Genomic DNA, 15,129 nt, shown 5'->3' with positions numbered 1-15,129 from the left:
GCTTAGCTTCGCTTTAAACTGGTCCCAGTGCTTCCCTGCTCCAGGACCACTGGAAGGGATCACTGCCCTTCTGCTTGTTGCCAGTCTCCCAAGCTCATGGATAGCCCACAACCAGCTGTCCTTGTGCCAACATCTGCTTTCTCTAAATAGTTCTTCTTCCAGAGTACATCACCTCTTAGCACTGATTTTGTGAAGCCAAACTCGGGGTGTGATAGGATCTGCGTGATCCTGAATTTCTCTGCAGGCTCCTTTATAAGACTGGCCACAGTACCCCCATTATTCCTGGCGTGGTCTCACCACTCCAGCTGACAGCAGGGCTAACATTTCCCCCAGCAACATCCCAGTGGGGCTTCCAACAATCCCTGTTACTCCAGCCTTGGCTGTGTCTTGTCACCCTGATGAATCATAGAATATTCTGAATTAGAAGGGACCCACAAGGACCATCAAGCTCAACTCCTGGTCCTGCACAGGACATCCCCAGCAATCAAGGAGCACATCCAAACGCTCCTTGAGCTCTGGCAGCTACGGGGCTGTGATCATGGCCCTGGGGAGCCTGTTCCAGCGCCCAACCCCCTCTGGGTGAAGTACATTTTCCTAATATCCAGACTAAACCTCCCCTGACACAGATTCATGTCATTCCTTCAGGTCCTATCACTGCCTCACCCAAGCTTTGCTCCTCTGCTTTCCCACCACAGAAATACAGCACAGAGAGCTGGAAAGGTCCTTAATTCCTGGGAAAGGCAGCTGAAGTCTCACCAACTCAGCCCAGTGCCCAGGATCTCCCTTACCCACTAATAGAGCCATACCCTCATGGGAAAAAAGCACCACTGGGCCTGCAGAAAGGACCTGGCAACAAGTTCTCCATCCCAATCTCCCAGACAATCCATAGGCACCAAATACCTGCTGCATCCCAAGCAGGGGTGCCTCTATTAATCACAGCCCTCTGCAGTTAAAGTTATTTAATTCAGAGGTGACAGAAGCTGCTCAGCTGTTTATGTCCAAGGGTTAAACTTGCCCCAGTCGCACACTAAACACATTTTTTACAATCTGGCAGTGATCCTTGCCTATTAAGCATCTCTGGCTTCAGAGAAGAGGTATTGATTTATCTCGCTTTTATGGCTGGAGGTATTTATTCCTATTTGCTTTCTCGCTTCTTTACCCCAGCTGGGATGGGGGAACGAGGAGGAGAAAAAAAAAACATTACAAAGCTGGTGGAGCCAAGAGGTGATGACTCACAGTTTTCTGATGGAGGGCACGAAGGCTGGGACAAGGGAGGTGGGGATCAGCTCTGGGGCTACGCCAGACTTTGTCACAGCTTTTATTTCTGCAATGAAAAGAGGAAAATCTGTGGCTGGAAGAAAAGGAAATCACATCAAACTTCAGAGGGAAGGTTCCTATCGAAGTTGTGTCCCTATAGGGTGCTTTGTGAGTTAGAGCTTGATTGATTTGTACCAGCTAAGGACCTCAGCAAATCTCTCCTGTGGGAAGAATCTCAACGCTTTCCCATATCTTAAAGCCAATCTAGAAAGGAAGATAAAACCATACAGCTGCAAGAAAGAGCACGGACTAACATCCCTGATTTTAGCCCACTCCCCATTCTGCCACAGACAACCATTTCCAGGCAAGGCTCCCAGGCAGAGCCCCCACTCCAGTGTCTAACACTGTGTTTCCATCTCTTCCTGTTACAGCTGACGCTGGGATGTGGCTGGCTTTGTTCCAGAGGGCCAGTACAAACACAGACTGGCATTTGCACCCTTCCAGATGTTTCTTTGCACACAGTGAGGTGCCATGAGACGCCTGAGGATGTGAAGAAAGCAACAGGAAGACAGTTCAGACCCTCCAATAGAGCAGATGCTCTGGCTCATGCCACGACTCCCATCTCATAGCCCAGCTCGTTCTGCCTCCCAGTCGGGAGTTTGCTTCTCAGAAATGCCAAAAAGTCACTCACTATAAAAAAACCAATCACATCCCTTTGCAGCAGCATCCAGTGTCAATGTATCAGCCTTAAGCTCTGCCACAGAACCTTCTCACAACACAGGACCAGGCAGAAAGCATCCTGCTCTCCTGTGGCTGACTGGACTGTTTTGGGGATATGGTTTAGAGGTGAACACAGCAGTGCTGGGTTACCAGCCAGATCAATGCTCTTAGAGGTCTTTTCCAGCCTTAACAATCCAATGATTTTGGTTGCAGGCATGTTTGAGGAGACGATGCTTTTCACTCCCACATGCAGGCAATGCAGATTCAACACAAGCCTGTGGGCTGTAGGCACCATCTTAGGATTTCTGGAAGCACAGTTCATGTCTTCATTTCTGAAATTCCATAGCACAGGGCTTGGGGACCGAAAGTGAGCAAAGGCCTGACTAAACAGGGAAGGATGGGGGAAAGAAGGGGAGGAAAGAGCCAGGGGCTGTGGGGAAGAGGGCAGAAATACCCGGACAGGAGAGATGGAGCAGGTCCTGCTGCAGCAGGGAGAGCTGAAAGGCATTTGAGGGAGGTGGGAGGCGCACTTTCGAAGTTCTGGAGTAAGAAGGGTTGAGAGTTTGGAACCCCATACAGAGGAGCAGCAGCCCTGGAGCACAGAGCACTCCAAGTCACGGCCTGAAAGAATAAAAAAAACAAACAAAAAGCTACAGTAAAAGACTTCTGGACACAGCACAGAGCCACTGAAAGACCCTTCTTTGCACCCCACTGAACCTGCAAAGCCCAGGATCTCTCACCAGTCCCAAAGGCTGCAAATCTCTCCTAGAAGAGCCTTGTGTGTCCTCTGACAATTTAGCCTAGCTAAATTTGAACTCCCACCCTGTTTGTTTGTCAGCCCTCCCGCTTCCAAGAGGAGCCCGCGCTTCCATCCGTCAAACACAAGGTGCAGAGAGAGAAGGAATGAAAGGAAGAGGTGGGCTGGTGGCAGAGAGCACGGAGCCGCCACTGAGCGCAGCCGGTTCACGCTTCATTAGCATCCTCTCTCACCAAGCTGCGAGCACAGCCTTGCAGTCTGGCTACACGCAGACAGGCAGGCAGGGAAGGAGCACATTTCCATTTGGAGCCCATCTCCCCCCTTCCCGAACCCGGCTAACCCCCGTGGAGGCTTCCTTGGGCTCAAAGGTGCACGCTTCTGCTCCAGTGTCTCCCGCACTAGTTAAATACACCTCCAGGCAAACGTCAGGAGCGAGCCCGGTTTGAAACTTACGGTGTTGTCAAGATGACAAGTGCTGTGCCAGGCTGTTAGTCTCTGCTGCCCTTCCTGGGTCTGTTCTCCCTCCCCTTCTCCTCATTAGAAGTTCCCTTGATAAACCTAGGCTGGGTATTTTTTTTTAATCATTTAAATGTTTTCTTAACTTCAAAACATCAACAGCTGCAGGACTGAAAGAAGAAGAACGATGTTTTTACACCAATACAGACAGAGATTCAGCCTGCTACGAGACAGCAGGATGGGTTCATGGACGGGGAAGAGCCCCAGTGTATTGTACTCATGTGGCCACAAGCAGGAGCCCAGCCTGGAAGTCTCAGTTCCCCACGGGCTGCTGCTGGCTCACCCAGCCTGGCAATCCTGATGAGGGAGTTGGGAGCACGTCAGCACATCCTGCAGCCTCGTTTAGCTCAGCTTTCTCCATTTTCACATCTAGTATGATCTTCAAAGCCGCTGGTTTCTGTCCTCCACACAACAGCCTCCACAACCCCAACCCATGTTCATGTGAGGCTGGCATCAAGGATGGACCCAGAGTCTGGATGACGCCCATAAGCATAACAGCACAAGCAAAAAGTCCTGAGGAAGGAGCCCACAAGCCAGGCAGGAGCACAGACTGACAGACAGACATCTGGAAGCCCAAAACACAGGCTCAGTCACTGCTGATGTCAGCATGAGACTGCAGTAGCCCACAGGACAATTTGTCTCGTTGTGCTCAGTGCCTTTGCCTTCAGTAAATTCTGCCCCTCTCCATGTGGCAGCCTCGGGGCGAGGGGGCCAGGCCCTCACCCCCTTCCTCCAGCACCCTCGCAGGGAGAGGCACTGGGGATTGACTGTTCTTGGTTCTCTGCAGGACAGACAGCAGGGGAGGGTCGTTAGTTTGGCTTTCTCCTTCCTGGCCTACTTCTCAGTTTCTGTGTCTCCATGTCCTTGGACTTCTGCTCTTGATAACTGGATCTTTTATTCTTATTGGTTAAGGGTTTGAGAAGCACAAAGAAGCTCCCCTTGAAAACAAGGTGAAGCACTGAACCTTCTTACAGGCCTCTTCTATTACACTCACCTGCCTGGGTTCCTCACAGCAATAAAAGAACTCCTTTTCCCTGTCAGATGGGCTGGAAAGCATCTTCACTAGCAGCCCAACTCCTGGAAGAGCTTGCTTTAAGTCTTGGCCGAGCCATTGAACCAAAGCAGCTTGAGATGGAAGATGAATGACGCATTCTCCTCTTGCCTTCTTTGACTCCAGTGGCTCTCACAGCCTCTCCAAGCAGCAGCAAGTCCTGCAGCAGGGGCTAAGTGGTCAGAGGAGTCTCCTGACCTCACCTGGGCTCTTCCCACATGGTTCTCCAGGGCTGGCTCCCACCCCTTCCACGAGCACACACAGCATCTGGCACCAGGTCTCCAGCCTGAGCAGGGGCTTCTTGGTACCACTGACAAATAAATAACCATGATTAGCTCCTCTAAATGAGCATTCCCATCTTCTAAAAAACATCGTAAAAAAGGAGAAATGAGCCTTAATTCACTTTTATTGTCACAACTGACATGTTGCAAGATCTTAATTGGACTGAAAAGAGTTTCCAGTAAGGAGATGCTGTTTAACTAACTCATTAGCAGCAGCCTGACAGAGAAGGATGCTCCAGCTTTAGGAAAGGGAAAAGAAAAAACAGATCCCACTGATTCTCCACCTGCCTATGCCCCCAGACAGCCCCAGGAAGGAACACAGTGAAGAGCCTCTTCTTTACCTCAGGCACACAGCAGTGTGCAGCACACACCCATTCAAACATCTGCCCTGTGTTCCCTTCCCCCAATCAAGCATGACCCCAGAAAGGGACCTGTGGGCAGCTGCCCTCAAACTGAAAATATTTGAGTCTTTCATTCCTATGCACTACCTCCAGGATATTCAAAAGTTCCTGAGCAACAAGGGCTTCACCTCTTCTCCAGCGCTGTTTCCACCCTGGGGCTCTCACAAGGTCTTGGAAAGCAAGGCAAGGAGTGTTCCTCATCTGTCTAGCTCCTCATCTGTCTCCCAACAAGCAGTGGGACTGCTTTGCCTCACTGACAGAAGAAACATATCAACCCAGAGACTGATAAAACATCACCCCAACAAGGCAAACTTTCCAGCAAATTCTGAACCCCAGGGACAGGAATGGAAAACGCTGTGCAGGTGTCACAGCCAGCCCAGCATCAGCTGCACCCCGGCACCTCTGGCTGGGACAGACAGACAGCTCTGCGCCAGTTGTTCCACCCAGCAGATCTGGAGCAGTGCCTGGCTGGTTTACTCCAGCTCTCTCTGTCCCAATGCAGATAAATTTAGTTTTCTGCTCTCGCTGCCTGGGGAAGAGTAGGGAGGGGGAGCTGACATCTTTCAAACGAGACCTTAAAAATAAGCTGTCTGCATGTCTGGACGTTGAAGAATCCCAGGCAGAGCTTTGCCTGGGTAAAAGAGCTGGTTCCAGCACCCTAACCAGGCTGCTACCCAGCCAGAAACAGCTGCAAGCATGACTGGCATTTCTTGCTGTGCCCAGGGTGCTCTGGGGGTGCCACCATGCTGTGTGCCACGTACACATGCAGTGACAGCCCCTGCTCTTCATTTCTTCAGCTCTTCACAGAGATTTGGAGGACAGGAACCAGAGCAGAATCAGGAATAAGAGTCCAGACTGCCTATTTTTCACAACTGACACCCACTCCAGTCACTAGCCCAGCTGCCCTCCCAGAGACACTTGCTTTCCCTGGGGCTGAAAGCTGCTCTGTAAAGGCAAGTAAGTATTTGATAAAGAAAATAACAGAAGAATAAAACCATGTGTTTGTACAAGAAAGCTTTTGCTCTGATCTTTAGTGCTGCAGTATGTTTTGACCTACTATTGCAAGACTCAGCTACATCTTCCCTCCTTCCAAATGTGACAGAAGGCGAAAAGGAAGCCGCGGCTGATGCCGCAGAGCCCTGTGCTGGGATTCCAGCTGAGAAACAGCCTCGGCAGAGCTGCCCACAGAGGCACACGGATCAATCCCCACGCCCTCTGCTCCCCTGTCACCTGCAGGAGGAAGTGCACGGGTACATACACAAATACACACACACAGGCCTGAGTCTCGGCTCAGACACTCAGTGAAACACCAGTGGCCTCCACCACAAGGAGAAACACACCCACGAGATGATATACTTCCTAATGAGGGCTGGCATTTACCAGCTACCACAAGAATCCTGCATTACCCAGAATAAAACCTACAGACAGAAGCACCCCTGCTTGGACAGGGCCAGTAGCAAAAGACCTCACACCCACCCAACACTTACGAGGAGCTGAGGTTTGCCAGTGACTGCATCTGCTGTTGTGTGGCATTCAAGGGGAGGATCAATGACTCCAAGTGGCCTTTGCTGTATAGCCTCTCTAGGCTGTCTGGCTACTATACAGCCCTGCTGGCTTATCAGTTCTGTGTTGACACAGAGGAAAAAGGGGCTCTAAGCACCAATATCAGAGGCTTGCAGAATTACGAAGATCCCAAAAAGCACTAACAAACTCCTGGGATCTCACCCAGGACAGGATTAAAACTCCAAGGTTTGTTCCAGAGAGCTTGAGCACCAACTCCTCCTCAGCACAGGCAAGCTCTGAACCACACACGGTCCAAGTGCATTTTTGCAGTGGACTCCAAACCCTCACTGGACATGCCTCATCTGATTTACTACTGCTGCCATGGAAGGTGGATTTATTCCCAAATTTAGCAGCTGCCAAATCATTGTGACAGTGCTCACATGGGGATTTGCCACAAGCTTTTGTTAAGCCAGGGCAGGACTTGCAGGCTGAACAGCCCTTCCCTCGAGAGGAGGCAGTGGCCTCGCTCCATCACAGCGTGGGTTGCTCATTAGGTATCTCACTCTTGCCTAAATCCATTGGTGAGCCTCTTTGGAGCTGGTCCCTCACCTTTCAAAGATGACACAGTGACAGGAGACAAGGAGCTGACATGGAAAAGAAGACTTCTAAACTTCAACCCCAGCTTGGCATGCAGGGCACATGGCAGCAGGTTTATTTTTCCAGCAAGCAAGTTTCCTTTCTTCCAATCAACTCTGAGGCAATAAGAAGTGGGTTTCAACAGGGCATAAATCTGCCAGCAGCACATTGAGGCTTCAGAATAGCAAGGGCACAGACAATTGTCCAGCAGAAAAGAAAAAAAAAGGGTCAGAGCAGTAACTCTTCCAGTATTTGTTCCACAAACAGAGAGGGTTTACACAGCTTTTCTGGGCAATTATAGGGCAGGAAATAAATCTCAACAGAAACTCATCTTCTTCCCCCTCTTTTTGCAGTCAAATCTCTTTGCCTCCCGCCCCTAGCACTGTCCCCAAAATGCTTTGCAACAAGATGTCACTTACACAACCCAAGGCTGAGCCCCAAGAGCCGGTGGAGAAGTGTATTAAATTTAATAGCATTGCTCCAGGTAATCTATGACCACTTATAATCAATTGTCCATGCCCGCTGCAGCATGACTGGAGCCATTTTCCCAGGCTGCAGGTGCAGGACTGGCAGAAAAACCTCCTGTGTAGGCTGGAGCTGGGAGCGAGCTGTCACATGGCCTTGAGAGGCTGAGAGACAGCCAGGCAGCTCACCTGTGCTGCCACACTCCTGGAAAGCCAGGCTCCAAGGTCGCCTGGGGGATTGGAAAGCCCAGGCACAAGCACGCCAGCCCCAAAGAGACTATTATCTGTGCTGGGGGAAAAACAAGGAGGAACCAGTCTCTCTCCTTTGGCATGAACTCAAGGAGGCAAGAAAAGGATCACTGTCTGTTTTATGCAGAGGGAAATGATGCACAGGGAGATAGGAATGATTTCTCCTCTGCTGTGGCAGAGCTGGGAAACGACTGGCATCTCCTGCAGCCCCTGAAATCCAGCACCCTTTCTGTACTTTGCAGAACCAGCATCATTCCTGGACAGGAGCAGCTCCAGGCTCCTGCACAGTGCTGAGGGGGAGTACGAGCAGCCCCGGGCAAGAGGTGAGGCTGGGAGAGCCAGGCCAGGCAGGCACAGGGGAGAGGGAGGGGATGGAGGACAAGAGGAGAGCTTCAGGAGCAGAGCTTGCTCCTCCAATCCTTCCATGCAGGAAGGAAATGCTCTCACACCCATCTCATCACTTCCCTTAGTGGAAGTGGTAGGAATTAGCTGAAGAGGAGACTGTGCCAGATCCCAGGTCAGCTGTTGTCACCACAGCAGCCAAGTTCAAGCAAGATCTGGGTCCACCTCTATTTCTGGTCCACAGAGTAAACCTGATTCTCCCAAGATGAGGGTACACTTAGATTCATAAAACCCCAAGGAGCCACAACGTGTACAAACAGCCCAGACCTTTGCTGAAGATGGCACTTGCCTTCCACACTGCTCAGCTCTCCGGAGACCTCGGTAAGGGGCTGAGTTTTGCTGCCAGCTCCCAGGAGGTTGTAAGAGGGAAGAGTTACAGGACCCCAGTCTACATGTGCTGCATTTCACAGCGCCCAGGGCAGGAACACATCCCTGGCTTTCTGGGTCTTCCTCTCCTCTTCTTGACCACAAATGGGTTGAGTCCATGATAAAACGTGGTCAGAAGGCAAGTGAGATTGGCACCAAGCTTGAAGCAAAGCTATCAAGTGCAGCCAGTGAGGAACAGCAGCCTTCAGGCTCCCTCCATCTTTCTCCCTTGACACTTCTATGGACAAAGAAAATACCTGTCACACTGGCATCCAGCAGAGAAGATAAACACAAGCACAGCCTCTGAGGTGTGGTCTCCATCTGGCATCGAAGCAGAAGCCCTGGGGAAGGAGGAGGGTACTGAGCCCAGCATCCCCATCACTCAGGCACTGAGCAGAGGCAGGTGCAGGGAGGAGGTGGCAGCAAGTGACAGCTACAAGTGTGCAGGAGCAATTACGATTCTCTCTCCAGCAACACTGCCCTTCCCTAAGCTCCCAGCTCTCCCCCAGCCAAAGACAAGGCCCTAGCTCCACGGAGGCAGCCTCCACACGCATTGGGAAGAGCAGAACCCCTGTCTGCATCCTCAAGCACACGGGGGAAACGCCTGAGCTTTGTCACAGCAAAGGACACCCACCACCTCCAAAAGCCCTGCTACCTCCTTGACCAACAGGCAATTGTCCGAGCACTCAGTCCTGAGCCAATTTCGTCACGTGGAGGGCAAGGACAGCCAGGAAACTACTGTCCAGCCTGCTAAAACCGCTGGTCCCCCGAGGTCACAAAATTCAAGGCACTTTCACTGAGGAAGCGATAAGAGGCAGCGGGGTGCTAAGCTGTCCACTTCAGCCCGGCGTTAATCGCGGAGCTTCTCCAGAGCCTGGCACGAAAGGGATCCATGGAGCTCGCCCGGGAAGCGGCTCCTGGGCTCTAGAACAGAAACACTGCCATCTAGAGGCCCACTGCCTTTCCTGGGAAAGGGGCTGGGAAAACCTGGGAGGAATTTCCATGCTCCCCAGGCACCCGTGGGGAAGAGAGCTGTCAGAAGGGACACGCGACCTGAGGTTTGGGCCAGACTCCAGGAGATTTCAGTCATCATTGCTCAGAGAGCTTTAAGGAATGTTTCAGCCCTTGCGTCTTTCTTTTCTCCTTGGGAGAACTCGGTCAGAGCTTGGCTAACGATTGTTCCTTCTGCTGTGGGGTGTTGGAAAGCTTGGAGAGATGTGAGCTGGGGAAGCTTCTCTACACCCTTGGGCAGACCGTGCTGAGGGGACTGAACTGTCCTGTGGCACCAGCGCGGCACCACTGCAGTACCCACGAAATGGAAATAGCTGTGAAAGCACCTGGCTCAGCCGTGGAGCTCAAACTCTTTCTGCACACAAGAAAAGTGCCAACCACCCAAATTCCAAGGGTGGGCTTGGAATCTGAGACAAAGGTAGGCTCAGATCCCAGCAGACACCACTTCAAATCAGGCCCACACTCCACAGCAGAGACATTCTCCATAACACTTTTTGGCCCGTGCTCCTCTCCCAGTCAACAGCCCCTCCCTGCTGCCTCTATCCCACAAGACCAGAGTGGCACATCACCAGCACCTCCTCGTCAGCAGAGGGAGGCAGGTCCTCCACAGAGCAACACGGCTCAGGCAATGAACACATGGGGCATTTCCAGGGCTGCCCGCAGTGTCCTGCACTGGTGCGTTCAGTGCTGCAGAAACCACACCTACCCCAAAGCACCAGCAAAGGGGAGAGCACAGCAGCCTCCACCCTTTGCAGTGGGCCAAGCACCAGCAGCCAAGGCCCAGCATTGCTCCTGTGGCTGAGGTGGTGGCCTCCACAGCAGAGGAAAGCGGGATGAGAAGCTGGGTAGATCACAGAGGAGAGGATGAGCCAGAGAATTCAGCTGAATTTACCTACCATCCTTATGGTAGGTAAAATAAGGCTGGCCCACTGAAGTCACTGGTGTAGACTGGATGGTACCAGTAGAGAATAGGAGCTGGAGAAGGCAGCCTCCAAGCTGAAGAAACCTCTCAGCCCTACAGAGCAGCCTGCAAGCAAGATGCAGATGTCTAGCACTTCACTTCACCCTCCAAGATGCCCAGCAACAGCACGACACAGTCACTGTCACACCCAGAGAGCAGCCTGGACCCCCTAACTCTGCCCCACGGTGAGTGCAGACCCTATTGCCATCCACTGCCACAGTGGTGGGACACGCCAGTGCTCCTTCCACCTCTGCAAGCTCACCTGGGAGCATCAAGCACATCCTCAAATCCAGACCAGTGCTTAGTCGGAAAGCTTTTGTCAGCAAAGATTAATTTCTGTGGTTTGCAGGTTTCTACCTGAGCTACCTCAGAGCTTGAGCTCTCTGGGGAGGAAAAGAAGAGATAATAAAATCCCCTGAATGTGTGATCAGAAAGGAAGCCTGATCGGGTGTCCTGCAGTCCTCTCACGTTTTTAAACGGGTGAATCACTGGAACTACTAAAGAAAAGAAAAATCACCTAGCCTGAGCCCTGGAAATCTCATCTGGGAAGGTGAGAAACTAGAAAAACACACTCGAGGCACAGGTTTTGAAAAGAAACCACATCTCAGTCTTAATTAGGGCTTGCCCAGACGAGGCAGCCATTAAGGTGCTTGCACAGGGAGCTGTGGTTAGTGTCCACTAATGGATGAGTAAGAAGACACCCCAGGATTTAAGCTACCGGCGCCTCCAAGGACCGATGGAGGGGAGGCTTCTTGGCAGCTCTCTCTTCCTCTCCTCCACGGTCAGCAGGCTGGTGATGGATGTCTGAGTGCCAGCCCTCCTCTCCCACAGCACATCATTTGATTTGCCGCAGACGCGGGGCTGGAGGTCCCTGGCAGCACTCTGCGTGCCAGGAGAGGTCACCGGCTCTTTGAATAACGTCTTCTTAGAGTGCCAAGAAGTGACATCAAGCTTTGCCCCCTGCCACCCCCCTGGCATCACAGGGATGCTAGTCAGAGTAGGGGTAAGAGGAGGCGCGTTCCCCGCCGTCTCTGCTGCCCGTGCGTGATTTATACCGGCTGTGCCAGACGGACAGGCCCAGACGGAGGACCGAGATGGATGGGGATACTGCTCTGCTCCATGCCAGCCCAAGACTTCCTCCATGTCCCCTCCACAGAGGGCTTGCCCAGGACAGATTACTGTTTGCATGCAGGTGTTTGACGGGAGAGCATCTCCTGGGATGTCACTCGGCAAGGGGCCATGTTGGACAGGCCAAAATGCTCAAAAGATCCTCTGCTGACATCCTGAGACAACATGTGAGGCAGCAACATGCTGACACAAGAGACACAGATCACATAAAAGGCACTTGCATTCTTATATTCCTTTCCCTCTCCACCCTAGCACAGGCTTGCAAGCCTGCCTTCTGCTCTCTGACCCTGCTTTGACAGGCACAGCTGGTCCACAGACCAGCAGGTCAGACAAACAAGTGGTGGCACATGGCTCACAGAGCTGGATAGGAGCAGCTGAAAGACATACGAGACAGACCCAACCACAGAGGGAGTCAGCACTGTGAGTGAGGACCCCTGACCCCAGGTCTTGGTTGGGAAGCTCCCCTTCTCCCAGCATTTGCAGCTTCAAGTTGCTAAATGGCCTTACTTTAAAACAAACCTGAACATCTCCTAACAGGATAGAGGCTACAGGTGTGTATTCTCCTCATTCTCCAAAATCCACCTTCACTGCTGCTCTCCGGCCCAGACATGAACACTCGTGAGCAGCCACCTACAAACATCACAGACCTCTCTGGAGCCATTTGATATTTATTGTGGCATCTCCACTGACCTCTCCAACCAGCAGGATGATGCAGGACTTGAGGGCATCACTGCAAAGCTCTCAGCCTGAAATTACAAACATTGTCCCACCACTGGGTCACTCACCACAAGATCTTCCACCACTGCAGCCAGCTAGGATCCTCAGCAATTTTCAGCTGCAAAGTCAGCATTTAGACAGGGCTGCTGCTGCTCTCCCAGCCATGAGCTGGAGATTTAAAAACCACACTCTAGATAGGGAAGCTCCGGGGCGGGTGGCAAGGGGGGAAAATGTTCATTTGGCCTTGGCAGAACAGCACGGCAGCACCAGCAAACCCTCGGCTTTGAGGGCAGAGGAAAGCACTGGCAGCTACAAATTACTAATCAATGTCGAGTTAACAACAACAGCAGCTAATAAGGAAGGGCTGATCAGCTTACCATGGCAGTAATTATTCCTGACACCAGCCCTCAGAAGGAGCATCTAGGCTTAGCACGCTGTCTACCATGATGATAACCCAAGATAACTAGAGAAATTTTGTGCTGGAGAAAGGGAGGCGGAAGAGAAAAAACCCTCAGTAACTAGCAAGACTTGTGGTGCTAATTACACTGTGAATGGTGTGCAAGCTTTGTCAGAGCACACTTGAGCCTTCCAGGTGATGCCAGGGAGGGATGAAGTGGCAGCACACCTTTTCACGTGACAAACAATTCTGGCACCTGGTTATTTTTGAGAACAGCACAACTCTCTGCTGCTGACACCGAAGCTGGCACGCATCCTTTGCCATCATTGCCTGAGGAAAAGCCTCTCATCTCCATAGTGTAGTGGAGCTCCAGTTCAGCTTCACATCACTAGGTGGTACTGAGCCCACCTAACCTGGGTACAGGACCAATTCAGGATGAGATACAGCCAGCACAAGAATAGAAATCTTAATTAACCAACATGTCTGAGCCGTGTATGTTCAAAACATGCTGCATTCACCCACAGCTGCTCAGGATCCCGTGGTGATGATGCTCTGCAGTGCTGCAGAAGCCCAGGCACAAAGGTCCCCATCACTTCCAGTGCAGCCAGCCACCAACCCTCCCACTGAAGAGAAGTTTCCATCAGCATCCCTTCACCAGCACAGGAAGAGTTACTGCACCCAGCAGGGGTAGCAGAGTGAATGTGTGAACACACATGTGCTTCCCCCATGCGCTTCTCACTGATAGATCAGGTGAGAAAAAAATCTAACAGCCCCCGAGGCTCGTGATGGCACACTCTCCTCACCCACCTCTCTCCCAGGCAGGTGTAATTAAAGGCACCATTTTCTTACATCCTTCATTCAAGGGGGCTGACCAATGGCTCTCTGAGCAACGGTGTGTGTTTTATGGATGTGAGCTTCTCGGAAGGGCAGCTGCTCCGGGATGCGGGTCACCGCCATTGCCGGCTCACGGCATCGCGAGTTCTGCGAGTCCAGAGACGAATGAGGAGCTTGCAGCACTCCTCCACACAGAGCAGTGCAGTCACGAGGGTCACTGCAGCCTGTTCAGACCTTATCCTCCCCGACTCCTCCCTCTCCTCCAAGACTCACAGGCTTTGGCACCTTATGCAGGATGGGGACTTCACCTTGGCCCTGGGGTCTTTGCAGAAAGCCAGCCCCCTGTCAGGAACACAAACCAGTCTGGCAAGATCCAGCAATTCAAGAGACAGAGAAGGTGCCCATAAGCACTGGGTTTCTAGCCCACACATTTGCCAGCACTTCCCATAGGTGAGTCCTACTCCTCTCCCTCCCTTCAAGGGTGTTCTGTACCAGCCCACCCTTCCCATCCCACACAGAGCTGTCATAAAGCCCACAATCCTAATATAGGGCAGCATCAGGGGGACATGGCTACTAGCTCTTGCACAAACAAAATCCTATTACAACAGAGATCCTGATTCCAGCCTTTATTTACAGAAATTATTACTACAAAGGACCCTGAGGGAAATCACAGTTCTATGCTGCATACACTGAATTCATCACTGCTAGGTAAGAAGCCTCACAGTGTTTTGAGACACACCGAGATGCAAATAACATCTGAGTTTTATGTCGTGGAGTGGGAGACAAAAGGGAAAAAACAACCACAGCCTAAGCCGTCGCAGGAGGAGGAAAAGGGAATGGCATGAGTGTTTCTTTTGTCCAGCCCAAGGCAATTGTTATCCACAAGGTGCACTAAATCCTTTGTGCCGCTCGATTAAATTTACAGCTGACCTAAGCACAGATTGCTGTTCTGCCAAAAAAGAGCAGTCCAGACTCAGAGCTGTCCACAGGGTGAACGGCCATGGCCCTGTGCAGACATGTGGGCAAGGTAGGGAAAGAGAAAGGAGATGCTTGCTGCAGGGCTGGAACAGTTCGGAATTGCTGCCATGTGCAGTATCATGAGCCGTGCCAGCACTGACACCAAATCCTGTGCTGGAGCATCTACTTTCAGGTGAGGGAATACAGATGAGGAAGGGGAGCAAACCCCCACTACATCCTCCTGAGATGCCACATTCGGACAAGCAGGGAAAACCAAGGCATCAAGCACCTGGGGCACCCTCCCATCTGCAACTCCTGCATAGCCCAGTGATGCTCAAACACCAACACAGTCCAGCAGTCAGAGCATTCCACTGTCACAAACCTTGACTGGTTGATAGGAGAAGAGAGGGAAAAGGATTGTGATGTCCAACAGGGAACCGACAGATCTTCCTGGGGCAGATCAACCTCTCATGCACACTGGTCAGGCATACTGGAAGGAAGGAGGAAGAAGAGAAGGCATC

This window comes from Coloeus monedula (assembly GCF_965178545.1).
Source record: "Coloeus monedula genome assembly, chromosome: 9".
Lineage (NCBI taxonomy): Eukaryota > Metazoa > Chordata > Aves > Passeriformes > Corvidae > Coloeus > Coloeus monedula.
Note: the sequence above shows the minus strand (reverse complement) of the source record.